The sequence below is a fragment of the Microtus oregoni genome, unplaced genomic scaffold (assembly GCF_018167655.1).
Source record: "Microtus oregoni isolate MIOR12 unplaced genomic scaffold, Mior012 000213F_ref0000198, whole genome shotgun sequence".
NCBI lineage: Eukaryota > Metazoa > Chordata > Mammalia > Rodentia > Cricetidae > Microtus > Microtus oregoni.
The window spans coordinates 202428-221745 of NW_024544881.1; positions in this window are offsets into that span (position 1 = coordinate 202428).

Sequence of the window (19318 nt, forward strand, 5' to 3'; positions counted from 1 at the left end):
AGTTTATGTGAAAATTGTACAGGGGCATCATCAGCCAACAGAAAGCTCAAATCCTTTAGTACAGCATAAAAAGTGTATAGTGAACTGCTGTTGCCATCTGCAAGACTATCTCCTTTGGTCACTCTCCCATTATATCCTATACTGAAGTCACACTTCACTATGTATGCCTGTAACTCATGCTCGCTTTATGCCACCAGCTCCAGTAAGCCCCAGAGTTATGACAGTTGACAGTTGATGGGAAGATGTGCCCTGTTCTCACGAAACTTAGAGCCATTTTGTAGGTCTTTAAAGTAATTTTAAATTTCAAAATTAGACAAGACTCTTCAGAAATATGTCAACAAATGGCTGCAAGCAGCAATCCTGACATTTCAAATTTACCACGTTTTCCTGTGCTATAGTAAATAAAAAAAGTCATATTCCCAGCAACGTGTGCCATCCACTATCTCTTACTCTCTATTACCCTATTACAGCACAGTTTTAATTAACCAAAAAACTTTATGAGTTCAAAAGCAATAAATATGCAGCTGTTGTCCTGTATGGAATATTATTATTCCAGGAAGTAACTACTCTCAACTTGGAAAATCTGTTTTTTTTTCTGTTTGTTGTTATTTTCTTGAATGAATTCAAATTTATGTAATTGCAAATGGACTTCCGGAAACAGGAAAAAATGAAATGCCTTTACATGTGAAGTACGGATGCATTTTTTTTATTTATTTGTATGTGTATGTGAACGTGTATGGGTTTGTGCTCATGAGTGTGGGCTCCCACGGAAGCTAGAAGAGGCTGTGAACTAACTGACATGAGTCCTAGAAACTGAACACAGACCTTCTAGAAGAACAGTATGTGCTCTTGACTGCTGATCCATCTCCTCAGCAACTAGATGGGAGATATTTAAAAAAATCCTTTTGTCCTAGGGTTAGTTGCTAGAGTCACAGGTTCAGAACTCATGGATATGAGAGCCAACTTTGTTTAAATACAATGCTACCATTGCCTGTCACCCTCCTTCACAATAGATCAATAAAGAAATACCCAGCATTACAATAGCATATTTTGGGGTCTTCACACCAAACAGTCCCTTCATCTATGTTGGAAAAGACCTCCTTTTTGGCACTGGAAATTGGTGCCTGGCACAAGTTACAAGCAATGACTTTTTAGTGAGTAAATAGAGAATTTATAACACACAACATTCATATTAGAATTCTTGTATGCATGTTTTTTTCAATAGATCTCATATTTATACTAATACCTGAAGCAGCAAGGCAATAATATTTTGTTGCAAAGGTAAAGAAAATGAAACGAACTAAAATCATGGCCCAAAACCAAAAATTATTTTAGCAGTTCCCAGTGTCTCTGAAAGTCAGAGAAAACTCACTCACTCCCACCTCTATCAGCAGCAGGCATTTTGCTTGTTTGTTTTTTAATGGCTAGCAATTCACATGAGCCATGATTAAAGCAAAACAGCAGACTGGTCAGTTCTACAACCATGAATGGCTAAATACTACTAGCACGGAAATACCATTCATCCTGAAGAGCATCTCCTCCTAAATCCATTAGAAAGGAACATGATGTTCTCCATTTTCCTGCTTTTATTTTGTTTCATTTTATTCTAATAGTCATTCTAGCTGAGGTACAATGCTGTTTCATTGTCATTTTGATTGGCATTTCCCTGAGGCTAGTGATATTGAACCCAGGATTTACTACATACTAGTAATCCCAGTACTTGGGTAGTGGACACAAGACAATCAGAAGTTCAAGATCATCTTCAGTTGCATACTGAGTGTAAGGCATGGTTTGGGAGGTCCTACTGTCTGTGTATTGCTTTTATTGGTTAATAAATAAACTGCCTTGGCCTGTTGATTGGGCAGAACTTAAGTAGGCAGGGAAAACTGGATTGAATGCTAGGAGAAGGAAGGTGGAGAGAGACACCATGGAGCCACCAGAAACAGATGCTGGGCAGAACTTTAGCTGGTAAGCCACAGCCACATGGTGATACACAGATTAATAAATTTGGCTAAATTAAGCATGTAAGAGTTAGCTAATAAGAAGCTAGAGCTAATGGGCCAAGCAAGTATTTAATTAATACAGTTTCTGTGTGATTATTTCAGGTCTAAGCTAGCCCAGCTGTTGGAACAAACAAGCAGGCCCTCCTCCAACAAATTGGTGCCAACGTGGTGGACTAAATCCATGTAAAACCTAAGAGGGCTTGAAAAGAAATTCTAGACACAAAAAGCAAATTAGCCACATTTTTTCAGCTGCCGGCTTGCCACAGCTCTGTTAAGAGAGGTTTTTCTGTGTGATTATTTTAGGTCTAAGCTAGCTGGGTGGCCAGGAACCAACAAGTGGGCCCTCCTCCAACAAAGGCCAGCTTGGATTACATGAGACCCAGTCTCAAATACTGTTGCAGCATTAAGCTGTCTTTTACATTTTTTTCCTTTGTTGCATTCTTTCTCATTTTGTCCATATAGTGCATGATTTTCTTGTTGTTATTGGGGGTATAGTTAAGGCAGGGTGTCACTATACAGAACAGCTCACCTGGAATTTAATATGCAGCCCAGGCTGGCCTTGAATTCTACAGGTAATCCTCCGGCCTCAGCTTCCCTAGAGCTAGAATTACAGGAATAAACCATCATGCTTAACTAAGGATTTATAGTCAGGACACATAGACAGACTGGATGACAGTATTTTAAATGCATAAGATGTTCTGATGTTAATCACAAACTATGCCAGTGAAATCATTCATGGAGCATCAGGGCAGATTATCCACCTGAGGATTTTAAGGATTCAAGGAAGAAATTGGGATGCCATTTATTAAAATGTGCAGCATATAGATTCAGGTTATTTCCTAAACCGGAGCTCAAATTCCAGTATCTGTATTCCAGGACCCATACTGAATATCTTACATTTATTACTTCATTTAATTTTCACAATGTACAGAGATCTATTTTATTGTCTCTATTCTTACAGTGAGGAAACTGGGGTCCAGAAAGGTTAATTTACTTGATGATAGCTATTAAATAGTCAGACTTGGTCTGAAATTCAGGTATATCCAATTCTAAAACCTCTGCTATGACTACCATGACCTTGATACTTTAAAAGGCATCTCCCACAGAACCAGCCCTACCAGGAATCCAGAAAAGAAGCCTCTAGGATACAGGTTCAGCTTGTTAGTATCTAAGTGGAGTCAAAATTTGTAGGTCTAAAGTGAAACCTGGGAATATAAGGAATACTACAGGATGCCAAACCAGGGACACTACAGGATACCAAACATCAGGCTTATCCGAAAACAGAGTCTATGATCAAATAAATATAAGCTACTTGTAGAAGATGGTATGGATTTTCTGAGAAGAAACCAGACTGAACTCTTTGATGGGATAATATAATCTATGCAGGTCAGTGACATGGCTCAGGGATAAAGGCACTTGCCACCAAGTCTGATGATCAGAGTTTAACCCCTGAGCACATATGGCAGAAGGAGATAACCAACTCTCATAAGTTGTCCTGGGACCTTCACACATATTTTGTGGCACATGCTTATCCCCTTCAAACACACAAACAAATGTAAAAAATTAAAGATAGGACATGGATTCAGTATTCTGATATTACGGATTTACTATGGGAACTTGGAGGTTTCCAGAAGCATATTCTGAAAATGAGACATTATAAAAGCAAAGATTGCCTATGCTGAGGCATCTGGCAGAGGAAGACCACTGCAGCCACTGCTCGTAGGACAATTGATGTGTGGGCAGTTGTAAAAGTCACTTTCAGAAGTCTATTCAAAATCCATTCCCTAATCAAGTCCCCCTCCCTCATCAGCCCAAAGAGCAATCAGGTTTCCCTGCCCTGTGGGAAGTCCAAGGACCACCCACCTCCATCCAGGTCTAGTAAGGTGAGCATCCAAACTGCCTAGGCTCCCACAAAGCCAGTACGTGCAGTAGGATCAAAGACCCATTGCCATTGTTCTTGAGTTCTCAGTATTCCTCATCGTCCGCTATGTTCAGAGAGTCCGGTTTTATCCCAGGCTTTTCCAGACCCAGGCCAGCTGGCCTTGGTGAGTTCCCTATAGAACATCCCCATTGTCTCAGTGTGTGGGTGCACCCCTCACGGTCCTGAGTTGCTTGATTGGGGGTGTGGGAGGAAAATGGGAGGCGGTGGCGGGGAAGAGACAGAAGTCTTTAATAAATAAATAAATTAAAAAAAATGCAGTGGTTCAGTGGTAAAGCAGACTCCAGAGACTATTAAACTTTCCTAAATGCATGGTACAGTAACTTTAATTACTGCACTATTAAACTGTTTATTAATGTGTTCTGTACCTCTGACAATGATTTTTAAGTTACAGTAATTGTCTAATAGTTTTATTAAAAATGAAATAAACTTGATACATTTTTATAAAGAAAAAAAATCCATTCCCTTCCAGAAGGCAGGGAGTAAAATCCCATGGAACTGCAAATGGAAAGCTATTTGGTTTGAATAGGATGGGCCTTTCTCTGGAAGAAGAAATGTTTGATTTGAATCTTGACTGAAACAGACAACCCATGCAACTTTGGGAAAGTCATGTAAACTCTTTGAGGCTCCACTTAAATCTCACGATACGGGTATTAAGCCAGTGATGGTTTTGCATGCCTGTAATCTCAGCACTTGGGAGGCTGAGACGGAAGGATGCATGCAAGTTTTTCACATAGTAATTTTGTGGCCTGCAGAACAAGAACGTGTGTGTGTGTGTGTGTGTGTCTGTGTGTGTGTGTGTGTGTGTGTGTGTGTGTGTTATGGCTATTCTTGGTTGTCAACTTAAATAATTTAACTAAATTGTTTAAAACCCAAGCAGCTAGGTATACCTGTGAGGGATTTTTTTTCTTATTTAAATTATTTGAAGTAGAAAGCTCAATTTAATTCAGATCTTTTGTGGTGGGAGGATCCCCCTTTAATCTGAGCCACACCTTTGCTGGCAAACTAAATAAAGAATATGAAAGAAAGAAAGAAGCTTGCCCTCTTTGTCTCTTTACTCTCCCTCTTGCTGGCAAGTCCATTCCTTCACTGCCATTAGAGCCGACATCTTCGGGATTCTGGGGTATACTGAAAACCAGATGAGACATCCTACCTCATGGACTGAACAGAACTGGATTTACAGACCTTCCATTAATAGATAGCCATTGTTGGGCTAGTTAGAGCACAGCCTGCAAGCCATTCTACTAAATCTCATGTATGCGCGTGCGCACACACACACACACACACACAAACACACACATACACACACATCGTATATACTCATACATACACATATATACATATATACTCAGTCTATTAACTTCTTTTCTGTTCCTCTAGGGAACTCTGACTAATATAATAGATACAGATAGTAATTTTAAAATAAAATAAAGGATATGGAGTTGGGGATGACAGATGGGTTAGATCTGGGAGAAGTTAGAATAAAGAAGGGTGGTAAATGTGATTAAATTACATTGTACAACGGAACATACCTAAACATAATAAAGGTACTATACAGCAAGCCGACAGCCAACATCAAACTAAATGGAGAAAAACCCACAGCGATCACACTGAAATCAGGAATAAGACAAGGTTGTCCATTCTTTCCATATATATTCAATATAGTTTTTGAGGTTCTAGCTGGAGCAATAAGACAACAAAAGGAGAAAAGATGTCAAACTCTCACTATTTGCAGATGATACAATAGTTTACATAAGCTATCCCAAAAATTCTGCCAAGGAACTTCTACAACTCATAAGCACTTTCAGTAATGTAGCAGAATACAAGATTAACTAAAAAATTCAGTAGCACTCCTTTACACAAATGATAAATAGGCTGAGAAAGAAATCAGAGAAATAGCACCCTTCACAATAGCCACAAATAGCATAAAATATCTCGGAGTAACTCTAACCAAACAAGTGGAAGAACTGTATGACAAGAACTTTAAATTTTGGAAGAAAGAAATAGAAGAAGACACCAGAAATTGGAAAGATCTCCCATGCTCTTGGGTAATCTTACCAAAAGCAATCTGCAGATTCAATGCAATGCCCACCAAAATTCCAGCAAAATTCTTCACAGACCTCAAAAGAATGGTACTCAACTTCATATGGAAAAGCAAAAAACCCAGGATAGCCAGAACAATTCTGGACAATAAAAGAACTTCTGGAGACATCATAATCCCTGACTTCAAACTCTACTACAGAGCTACAGTACTGAAAACAGCCTGGTATTAGCACAGAAACAGAAAGGAGGACCAATGGAACAGAATAGAAGACCCAGATATTAATCCACACACCTATGAACACCTGATTTTTGACAAAGAAGCAAAATACATAAAATGGAAAGAAGAGAACATATTTAACAAATGGTGCTGGCATAACTAGATATCAACATGTAGAAGAATGAAAATAGATCCATATCTATCACCATGCACAAAACTCAAGTCCAAATGAATCACAGACCTCAACATAAAGCCAGTCACACTGAACCTCATAGAAGAGAAAGTGGGAAGTACATTTGAACACATTGGCACAGGAGACCACTTCCTAAATATAACTCCAATAGCACAGACACTGAGGGAAACAATTAATAAATGGGACCTCCTGAAACTGAGAAGTTTCTGTAAAGCAAAGGACATGGTCAATGAGTCAAAACTACAGGCTACAGAATGGGAAAAGAACTTCACTAACCCCACATCAGACAGATGTCCACTTCCAGCTACCATCTCACTAACTTAAGCATCTCACTAACTGCTAAGCCTGCTGCTAAATTCTTTATCACTTAAAACGTTCTGATTCATCTGAGCATGTAGATTTTTTCACCACATTTTGGTTTTCTGATTAAATTTAAACCTCAGAGCTAGGATCAATTAGTAGAACAGTTGCCTAGTTGCATGAAGCCCCGGGTTCTTTCCTTAGCACCAATGAACAGAACATGGTGACACACACCTGTAATCCTGTCACTCAGGAAACAGAGGCAGGAGGAATAGAAACTCAGAGTCATTCTAAACTACTAAAAGTTCAAGGCCAGCCTGCAATACATGAGAGCTTGTCTCAGAAGAAAACCAAGAAAAATTAAAAATAACCTCTGCGGCCAGACATTGGTGACACACGCCTCTAATCCCAGCACTCAGGAGGCAGAGGCCAGTGGATCTCTAAGTTTGAGGCCAGCCTGGTGTACAGAGTGACTTCCAGGACAGCCAGGGCTACATAGAGAAATTCTATCTCAAAAAAAATCAAAGCAAAACAACAACAAAAATAACGTCTGCAAGATATTTTCATGTGAAAAGTATAATATTATAATATTATAACAAATAATATTACAGAAACCCAAAGCATGTTATCTTGCCTCTAGGGTAATTTTCCCAGTTACCAAGGCTAACTAAAAGAGGGTAGTGTCCCTGAACCTCCGTGCCCACTCCTGTTCCTCCTACACTTCAAAGTGTTGCGCAGAAACACCTTCAGCCCACGTATCCTCTTCCTTGTCAGAAGACTGCCACAGGCTATATTTTTCTGGAGCAAGGCCACTGACTCCATGGGTGGGGCAAACAGGTAGCCAAGATTCCAACTGTTGATGTAATTTCAATCCAGGGAGGCTGGAGGATCACAATATATGATTTTAGTTGCTTGTACATCTCCCAGGAAGAGAAGAAAATGTCATTGTCCCTCATTCTTGTGGGAGTATGAGGATCAGAGGACAATTTTAAGGAAATGGCTATCTCTCCCCATCACATAGGTCTCAGGAATCAAGCCTTAATCTGCTGAGCCATTTATCTGACGTTATAGAACAAGAGATCAGGACTAGGCCTGCCTACATTGGGTCCAGAAACAGGAGGAACAGGTAGGGGCAATGGAACAGGTAGGGGCAATTTTCTATCTCTTCTTCTTCTTCTTCTTCTTCTTCTTATTATTATTATTATTATTATTATTATTATTATTACCATTATCATTATCATTATTTGCTAATTGTCTATGAATATCAGCAACAAGGCTGATCATATTACCAGGCAGACAAGACTAAACTCTAGAACAATTAACTGCCTTTGTTCAGATTCTCCATGAAGTATACTAGTTGGAGATGGGACACTAAAGGCAAATTTTACAATGTTAGTCCTCTGTCTTCAGATTGCTGGCTCTGTGAATAAATCATAGCTTAAATATTCAGTTCTGCATCTGTTTATGGATATTTGCAATGACATATACAAACACATTTTGTTGTTTTGTTTTATTTAGATACAAGGTCTCACTGTGCATGCCTCAACAACCTGGAACTCACTAGGCAGACCAGGAAAAATCATATACATAGTAGTTTTCATGCTGTGCCTTGCCCTGAGTGACTCCATTTTATAACCCAGAAGTTTGTGCCATTTTGAGTGCAAATGCTGCAACAGAATGTTGTTTGTACAAGTAAATGACCGCCATCTGTCCAGCACAAACCGTGAGGCTCAAACTGACAAAGAACTTATTTTTAAACACAAATAAAATTATACCACTTATCAACCCATCATACTAAATTTATCAGACACACTCTCCAAGTGGCCAGGCAGCCCCATATCCCACAGCAGCAACGAGCTGGACGTATGGACAGACTTCTGCTCACAAACCAATTCGAACGCCAGCACAGTTAGTGGCCACCTGTCGCCCATCCTGGCAAGCACAGAGTTGGATGGTGTCCAGGACGACGATGCTCCACTCTCCCCCATGCTCTATAACAACTCTGCAGCTTGTCACCCCTCTGTAAGCAAACCGTGTACTGTGGAGCTCCCATGGCTGACTGACATGGCAGGCACCATGAATCTGAACGATGGGCTGGCTGACAACCTCATGGATGACCTGCTCAGTAACATCATGCTCCCATCATCTCAGCAGTTACCTCCTTCTCTGAATTTCCCCCGACTGGGCAGAGACTGCTTGACCTGATTGCAGGGGCATACTCGGTCCTCGGCCAGTCTGGCCTTGGCTTGAATGGTACTTGTTGGCTCTGCCTGGCCTCGATCCCCCTTGTTGTGGGCGGCAGGGCGGGGGATTGCAGTCTCAGGATCCTGTAATGACACCACTGATGCGGGCCAGTGTCTTTGGGACACACACCATTAGTTAGCTTTGACTGGGGTCTCAGGACAAGGAGTCTGACTGGGGTACCCGCCCAGGTCCCATCGAGGGCTTTGTGGCACCTGATGGGGGAGAGTCTTCTGTTTTGTGTAGGGATAGGTCCCGCCCCTTGGGGGGCCTCGGGCTAATGTCTGCCTATAAATTTGGCAAGCGTGCTCCCAGCCCTCGCTTCTGCTTTCCTGTTCTCCGCGGGAACGGTGGTTCTGTAAGTCTATTTCTACATTAAAGCTATAGATATATATATTTTTACAATTGTTTACGCCGTTACAGTTTTGTGTTAATTTCATTGGTTAAATAAAGAGACTGCCTTGGCCCTTTAATAGGACAGAAAATTAGGAAGGTGGAGTAAACAGAACAGAATGATGGGAGAAAGAAGCCGAGTCAGGCAGTCGCCATGATTCTCCCATTCCAGACAGAAGCAGGTTAAGATCTTTCCTGGTAAACCACACCTCATGGGGCTGCACACATTATTAGAAATGGGTTAATCTAGATATGAGAGCTAGCCAGTAAGAGGCTAGAGCTAATGGGCCAAGCAGTGTTTAAAAGAATACAGTTTCTGTGTAATTATTTCGGGTAAAGCTAGCCGGGTGGCGGGACACAGCCCGCGGCTCCATCAACAGGCACCACCATCCCAACCGAAGGGACAGAGGCTGATTTTTACCTGGTCCCTAACCAGAGAGTGTGGTGGGCCTGCAATGAGGGACTCACCCCCTGCGTCTCTACTCGGGTCTGTTAAGGTACCAAAGATTTTTGTGTCATGGTGCAACTGGTACCTCTGGTGTTCTATCGCCCGATTAACACCCTGGAAGATTTCTATGACAGGAATCCCACACGCTTTCGGAGAGAGCCGGTCACCTTGAACCCTGGCAGTCTTACTGGGATTTGGGGTTGCCGCTGGGGTTGGTACCAGAACAGCGGCCCTGATCCAGGGCCCCCAATATTATAATGAGCTACGGGTTACCATTGATGAGGGTATACGAGCCTTAGAACAGTCCATCTCTAAATTAGAAGAGTCAGTTATCTGAGGTTGTGTTACAAAATAGGAGGGGATTAGATTTACTCCTCCTAAAGGAAGGAGGTCTATGCACAGCCCTAAGTGAAGAATATTGTTTCTATGCAGACCATTCAGGAGTCATCAAGGACTCCATGACAAAATTAAGAAATAGGCTAGATAAAAGACAAAGAGACCAGGAGGCCCAGCAAGGCTGGTTCAAAAGATGGTTTGACAGATCACCCTGGTTAACCACCTTCATTCTCCTCCTGACTCTCACTTTTGGTCCCTGCGTTCTCAATAGACTGCTCCAGTTCATTCGTGAGCGACTGAGCATCACCCAAGCCTTCGTGCTCACCCAACAATACAGGCCCTAAAAGGGGGCCTCCGTTATTTCAGGATTGGAATATTCCCAAAATAAGAGGAGGGGATGAAGAAAACATGTTTTTGTGAACTAGAGAAAACATGTTTTTGTGAACTAGAGAAAACATGTTTTTGTGAACTAGTCATGACCCCACCCTGCCTGTTGACTAGAACGGTTAGGTGTTTTCTAACAGCCTGCAGGTGCTTCCCTGTCCTTCCGTTCCTCCTTTGACATAACCAATCATAGTAAATGCCCTTAAGGTGAGCCAATCCCTGCATTTGACAAACAACCCACTATACCCCCCTCCCTGAATATGTATTTTTTTTTTAGCCTTTAAAAGTAGCCTGTAAAAGCTAATGGGGCATCTCTCCCTGGCACGGCTGAGGAACCCGTTTGTGCAAATGAGAATAAACTTCTTCTTGCTTTTGCATCAACTGGACTGGTGAGTGGTTTCTTGGGGCGATCCTCCTGAGTTAGCATCCCAGAGTTGGGGCTGTCTAACAGAGAGTAAAAATATGTATATTCTAAATTTATTCAGTAGGGTATGTGTGTGCGTGTGTGTGTGTGTGTGTGTGTGTGAGAGAGAGAGAGAGAGAGAGAGAGAGAGAGAGAGTATATGTCACGAATTTGAGAGGCAGTGGGGAGGACTCAGTGGGGATTGCTGAAGAGGGGAAGGGAAGGGGAGAAATGATGTCAATACAGTATTAATGTATGAGATCCCCCGAAAGAGCCCGTATAGGGTAGGAATTTTTAAAGGAATTAGAATACATGAGACAGAAGAGTGGAAAGGTGGCTATTTGAGCACAACGAGAGCAGGCCAGTGAGGGAGAGTACTTGGGAAGGAAGAGCAACATAAAGTATGTATGAAAGCCATTGCTTCATATGCTAATAAGCAAATAGAAACATTAAGTTAGATGGGAATAATAGCAATTATTGCCAAGGGTCACACTTACCTAGCTAAATCAGTATTATTTGAAAAATTAAAGTCAAAGAAACTTAGTCTGTGAGTTTGTTGTCATTCACTAAATTCCAATGTTTTGCAAAGACGAATGTGTTGGGCAATGTTTCTAACATAGCTTCCTCAGGACACTTTTTCCAGCCCTTCAGGAATCTCATTAGCATTTTCCCTAGTTGTCAGGCCATTTTATATTCCCACCAATAGTTAGAGCATTGCCCTAGGATCAAAACAACTATTGGCTCAATCTGCGGAACCAGTCAGGGAGCCTGCAGGATGGCTCAGCAGGTAAATGCACTTACTGTCAAGCCGAATGATATGAGTTTGATCCCTAGAACCCACAAGGTAGGAGGAGAGAATTGATACCGCCATGGCGGGAAGAAATAACTGTCTACAAGTCGTCCTCTGACTCCCATATACTTCCCCAGGCACCTGTGTGCTCCCATACACTCTTGTTATCTCATAACCAAACACTTTCTGAATGGATTTAAGGCCTCCTCCCTGAGATGGACCCCTTGTCTGGCATCCTTATCTGGGCCAAGAATCTGTGGCTCAGTCCTTCAGCCTCTTGCTTTCTTGTCTCTCGAACTTAAATCCTTTGGGCTCAGGTTCAGCACCCTGGCCCTCTTTTTTTTTTCTTTCTGACAGGCCACTAAACAGTTAGAGCCGTTATCGTTTGATACTCACTTGATAAAAAGCTATTGGGTCTCATTTCTACCTCATGCATGGGAACCACGAGGTGCTTTCTTACCGCTACTCCATGTCCTGGTATTTCAGCGGACCTTTGCAACTTTTGCCAGTGATCTGACAGTTGGAAGTGTGTGCCCTATCATTCCAAGCTTTCTCTGTTGTTTTTCATTGTTTCTAATTGGCTTTTTATCATTACATACCTCTCTCCCCTAAATGGCAGGGCCCCTTTAAAGTAATTCTTGGAACTCCACCAGCTGTGAAGCATGAGGGTCTCCCTCGCTGGATTCACTCATCCTACCTCAAACCCTTTCCCTCCACAAGCCAATCCTTCTTCATACGCAGCAACTCCAATAGGACCCTGCTCCTTTAAGTTCCAGAGGACACCAAGATTAACTGCCTTGTCTCCAATTTCAGAAGAATGAGGCTTCAGGCTGCACTGGGAGCCCCGCATGCTTTCCTTCCTGACCCCTCTCACTCCTTTCCCCAGGCTGCTAGCGTTCTTCTGTTTCCACTAATCACACCGGGCTCCAGCAATTCCCTGTCTACCTGTTCCCAGTAACATATTCAAAGCCTCCCATCAAACCAACTAGCTGTTGTTACAGGACGAGCAGCTGTTGGCCACAGAGCTGGAGGGGCGAGACTACCAAACATGTCTGGGTGATGAGAACCAGCAGCACCCAGAGCATTTGGCCAGGTCCAAGCTGCACCTGACAGTTCCACAGAGCCAGGACAGTGATGTGACACAGCCAGCCACCCCAGGAGGGCGCCAACCCCCAGCTTTCTCAGGATCAGGGTTTGGTTTCTAGCACCTCCATCAAGTAACACCTGTCACTGGAGCTATGGGGGGATCTGACAGCCCCCCAGAGCAGGCCTGAGATGCAGATGCCTGAATACTAACAGACAGGTTCCACATCCATGAGGATCTGAGTGGCATAAATTAGACTCAACTGGAAAAGGAAATGAAGGAGATGATGTCATGATATTTTAATTAACATTTAAAAATTTTTTTAAAAGCAAGAACATGCAGTTGGGTGAGTAGGGAGGTGGGGGTGGATCTGTGAAGAGTTGCAGGGGTGAATATAATCAAAATATATTGCATAAAATTCTCATAGAATTTATAAAAATATTTTTTTCTTTTTCTTATAACATAATTCATTATTGATTCTTTAGGAATTTCACATCATGCACCCCAATCCCACTCACCTCCAAGTCTCTCCATATCTTCCCCTCACCCCTAAAACATCCTCCCTCAAAAGACCCCCCCAATCACTTAAAAACGAAACAAAATAAAAAAGCCACCTTTATCCTCCATCTTCCCAATATGTCTTCATTTATCCTAGGGGCACTGAGTGCTATGGTGTGTCAGGCAATACACCCTTTTGTCCAGTCAGCCCCACCCACAAAATGTTCACCGCAATGAGTCACTGATCCAGCTGAAGACGGCTGACACACCGTCACTGGACCCTCGTGAAAACTCTCAGATATCCTGCTGTTGCCCAGAGCCACGGGGGACCTGTGGTTATCAATCTATGGAACCAGTCCCTTCCCACATTCCAACACATCATAGATGGAGTAGATGCTAGGGTGGGCCAACCCAAGGCCTAGGAGGTGGGTCTGGGTGGTAGCTAAGCTGGTCAGTCTAGGTTGCTGGGGCCGCCCCGCTCAGGTGAGGGGTAGAGCCAGCTCTTCTAGGCCCATGCCATCAGGGTCAGCTCTCCCAAGCCGGTGGTGAGGGGCGTCTCCATCTCTCCTGAGTACAAGGGCCAGCCCTCTTGCTGCAGTGGGCAGAACCAGCTATCCCAGGGCCAGTGAAAGGTAGGGCTGGCTCAGCATAGATTTCAACGCGTATGGTTCCTATGACCCCCTGTGGCAACATGGACCATGGATATCATCACAGACCCCAGCTGTACAGGACCACAGACTGAACCATGGCCGTTGGCAGCAGCTTGGGCCCAGATATCATGATGGCCCTGGCGGCTGCATAGGCCACCCAGGTTAGTATCCCCCTGGCAGCAGCAAGGCCTTCAGGTACCAGCATGGTCCCAGGTGGCGGCCCAGATCCCTGGAATCAGCTTATCCTCCGATGGTATCAGGAGCCACAGACATCAACACAAACCCTGGCTGCTATTGGACCCAGACATGGTCCTCAGCAGTAGCCCTGGCCTGACAACACCCTGGCCCCGGGTGACAGCACAAGCCACTAAAATCGGCATGCCCCCATCCCCCATCCCCATTAGTGGCATGGCTCTTGGACACCAATGTGACCACAGGATGTATCCCAGATCCCGGGCATCCATGTGGTCTTTGACGGCACCACAGACCATGGACACCAACATAGATCTCAACTGTGGTAGGACCTTGGACCCAGACACAGTATCCATTAGCAGCCTGGGCTCAGATGTCGCCATAGCCCCAGGTGGCAGTGCAGGCCACTCAGATCAGCATGGTCTTTGTGTCTTTGTGGCGGCATGGTCTCTGCAGCGGAGTGGCACTCAAAATACATTTTTTAAAAAAACATGGCTCAGTGGGTAAAGATGTTTGCCATGTAAGCCTAGTGTCCCGAGTTCACTCCTCAGGACCCATATAAAGGTGAAATGATTCCCATAAGTTATCCTCTGACCTCCTCCACAGGTGCACTGCGCGCGCGCGCGCGCACACACACACACACACACACACACACACAAATAATAAATCTATTTAAGTTTAAATAGAAATCTAGAATCTGAGTGCTAGAGTGAGAATACTCCAAAACTGTCTTTCTCCAAGAGTTGTGGCCACACTCACATACCTAATCAAGAGCATATTAAATACCAGCAAGCAGTCAGCCATTAGCACCTTTGCTCTCTCCCAGATGCCCATGGGTGCAAACCCTGAGAACTAAAGGGACCACATAGACGAAGAAGTTTTAATGAGAGCACATTATATAGGAGACTTCTGCAGAGTAGATTTTCCATATTTTGGCAAAGCTCTTGCAGCTTTGAGCAAAGAAAAACAAATCAAACTCTGCTTCCAAAACCACTCTAGTTTCATACACATTTCTGCACGCAGTGACAGCCTCTAAAAGGCATTTTTTAGTATTTCCTTCTGGTAGGTGGCAAAGATAGATTTGAGGCAGGATTTGTACTTCATCTGTCCTGTTGCTGCTGCTTCAGATCTCTTAATGCTCCTAGCCATGGGTTCAGCGTTGCATCTTGGGATTTGCTCTGCAGGTATCATATTTAGGGATTTTATTACTATGATAAAGTACTATGACAAAAAGGCAACTGTGGAGGAAAGGGTTTATTTTTTAGCTTGTAGTTCCATAACACAGTTCATTATCAAAGAAGTTGAGGCAGGAACCCAAATACACAGGGACCCGGAGACAGGAGCAGATGCAGGAGGCCGTGGAGGGCTACGGCTTTATAGGTTAGCTCCTCATGGCTTGCTCAGACTGCTCTCCTATAGCTTCCAGGATCACAAGCCCAGGGATGGCTCCATTCACAGTGATCTGGGTCCTCCCACATCAACCATCAATCAAGAAAATGTACCACAGGCTAGCCCATAGGCCAATCTGCTGGAGGCATTTTCTTAATTGAGACTCACTCTTCCAAATCGACCTCGTCTTGTGTCGAGTTAACATAAACTAGCCAGACCAGCAGTCTTCCCAAATTCCACAGAGAACAGTGAGATAGCCCTCAGATTCTGCATGTAACTGAGGGATAGCCTTGACATTTTGGTCCTCCTACTTCTACCTCCCAAGAGCTAGGATTACAGGTGTGCACCACACCCAGTTTTATGAGATGCTGGAAATTGAACCTGGGATTTTATTCAAGTACTCTACTAACTGAGCTACATCCTCAGCCCAGTTACAGTTATGTCTTATTCCTGTGATACCCATAATGTTGCATGGACATTAGCTTGCTTTGGCCTCACTACTACCACAGGAGGTAGGTCCTGCTACTTCTGTATTGACAACCATAGACACAAAGGAAGCTTACTGAGCTAGTGATGCCAGACATAGGAGGACAACCTGAGACTCTTTTATGTTGAGGCTCGAGGACCTTAACTCCTTCAGTGTCCTGCTTTGTGAACATTGAAAGCAGAAGGAAATGGACGTTAGTGATCGCTGACCAAGTTTTCTTGAATTAAACAGTCTTTGAAGAGGTTGGACAGAGTCCAGAAGACAGGTAGCAGGACGTAAGTGCTAACCTAGAAGTTCAGAGACCTTGCTTTTTGCTTCAGCTCTGGGTCATGACAGAATGGCCACCAGCTCCATTTGAGGTTTCAGTTTTCCTGCCTATAGAATGTTACTGAAGACAATTCCCGGGAAGGTCCCTGGCTTTCGAAGACAATGTATAATCATTTAAAGGCAAAAGAATAGAAACCACTTTTGAAAATGGTGAGCAGGGACCACTAACATTCCTGGAATGTGGGTTATTAGTGTTAGGTGCACTCAGTTTATTGCAGTTTCCTGTGTCCACAATCCCTGGAACTAGTGACCCTGCAGAAGATGTCATTTAATCCCATGACTGGATACTGCAGATAAGAACTTTGCTACTGCCACCGTATTTCCCCTTTTCCTGGTAACTTTTTGAGAATATAACGCCTGAAAACACATTTAGAATTTGAGTTCGGGGACATGTAGTTCAGTTGGTGGTGTGGCTGCCTAGCGTGTGTGAAACCCTAATTTTGATTCCCAGAAACTAATGGATTTTTTAAAGCTATGGCATTGACTGTACTTGAAAGACTTTAACAGGACCAATATTAAAGTGGAATAAGTGAGATATTCATCGTGGGTATAAAATCTGTGAAGGGACTGGATATAATCATTCTAAAGGCATCAGGAGATAGGGACAGAGGGATCAGAAGTTCCAGCTTATTCTTGGCTATATAAAGAAGTTTGAGGTCAGCCAATGTTTCGAAAGACCCACTTTTTTCATAAGTAAGGATGATATTTTTCTGTTTCTTTGTGGACCTCCTAACCTTGTATTGACGACTGGATGCTTTAAATATTATAACGTGATAACTCCGGAAATCCCATCTACCTATGGGGCTAATTATTGTTTCTCTTTTTTCTTATTTGTTGTTGCTGCTCTTTGTTTGTTTAACGGCTTTGCAAAATGAAATCTGTTAAATTGATAATCTTCCTTGTGTGAGGCCACTCAAGTTTCTTCTGGCTTAGTCTCATAGTCAGCGAATGTTTAATACCCTCAACTAGTAAAGCTCTCAGGCCATCCATACATTTTACTGTGTTGAGGGAGACCTTTAGTGCATGGGCACAGTTTACAATTCTGCCTCAAGGCCAGCCGGAGACAAAAGATGAGACTATCTAAGGTCTTTCTTAGGCACCAAGAGTGGATGGAAACCTTATAGCCTGAGAAACCCAATTTTCAAGACCATGGTAGCACAGCAGGTTAAGGCCTTGGACAAAAACTAAGGAAGGGCTTGTGGGCTTACAAATTGAATATCTCATTTGCCTCACCCCACTCCCAGTCTGAGTGAAATGTTCTATCATAGTAAGGAAAAGGCAGTTGTGATCTGCCTGTCTTTCTGAGGTGCTTTATCCCACATCTTTCTTTTTAGAAGCATGGATTTTCCTGTTTTGTTTTGTTTTCAAGACAGGGTTTCTCTGTAGCTTTTGAGCCTGTCCTGGAACTAGCTATTGTACACCAGGCTGGTCTCGAACTCACAGAGATATGCCTGCTTCTGCCTCCCGAGTGATGAGATTAAAGGTGTGTGGACCACTACTGCCCAGCTGAAGCATGTATGCTGCATTTGCTTAATTATGTAAAGATGTGTTGCCTTGCCTAAAGCACCTGATTGGTCTAACGAAAGCAGAACAGCCAATAGCTAGGCAGAGTACAGATAGGCAGCACTTGTGGGCAGAGAGAATAAGTAGTAGGAGTAATCTAGGCTTGGGTAGCGAACAAGGTGCGAGAGAATGAGAGAAGAGAGACTGAGTGAGAAAGAGAGGAATACACCCTGTATCAGGCAGACAGACATGGACGAAGCAGGAAAGGGCATACAGAAGGAAAGAAAGGTAAAAGCCCCATGGCCAAACGTAGATGAAGAGAAACAGGTTAAATGAAGTTGTAAGAACTAGCTGGAAACAAGCATAAACTACGGCTGAGCCTTCATAACTAGCAATAAGTCTCTGTGTCATCATTTGGGAGCCGGTTGGTGGCTGAAAAGAATGTCTGCTACATAACAGCACAACCAAATCTTTTATAAACCTGGCCCTTTCAAAGACCACCTGGCCACTTCAGTGGCTCAGTTCCACTTTCAAAGGCTTCCTTAGGATCAACTCCAGCAGAGTGACAACTAGTATGGAAAGACCAGAAAGGAACTCAGAGTCAGGACTTGCTGCATTTAGATATTTGGGAAGGAAACATTTTACATACTCAGAATCACATTGCAGAGACCTGTTCTCACAGATCCACTTGTCTCTGCGCAAGAGTTATAGAAGACAAGGCTGGCTTTACAGCTGAGAGGGCTATAGAAAGAGAAGACTCGGAGGCTCTGCAGCTTTACTGAAAAGAAAAGCGGGGACACTGGCAATTTTAGCAAGGCAGTATGTAAGAACGGGATGTTCTATTGGGAATTCACCAAGGCCAGCTGGCCTGGGTCTGAAAAAGCATGGGATAAAACCAGACTCGCTGAATATAGTGGACAATGAGGACTCCTGAGAACTCTAGAACAATGGCAGTGGGTTTTGATCCTATTGCACGTACTGGCTTTGTGGGAGCCTAGGCAATTTGGATGCTCACCTTACTAGACCTGGATGGAGGTGGGTGGTCCTTGGACTTCCCACAGGGCAGGGAACCCTGATTGCTCTTCGAGCTGATGAGGGAGGGGGACTTGATCGGGGGAGGGGGAGGGAAATGGGAGGCGGTGGTGGAGAGGAGGCAGAAATCTTTAATAAATAATTAATAAATAAAAAAAACAATATGCCAAAAATATGCAAAAAAAAGAACAGTCACACACCCCTGTGACTATATCTTAAGATAAGTCTTTTGAAAACCTCCTCTACACAAAAGGCTGGGAAGGGTTAGAAAAATCCTGAGAAGGGTTAGGAAGGTCATCTTACACAACATCATTGATCCAGGAATGTCAGAAAGTCAGCTCAAGTTCCACACACTGAGTAAGACCAAACCAACCCCAGACAGACATTACACACGGAAACCAATGCACCCACACTCTCTGCATAGCCATAGGAAGCACTAGCCTATTTTGCATGCCTACAGACTTAC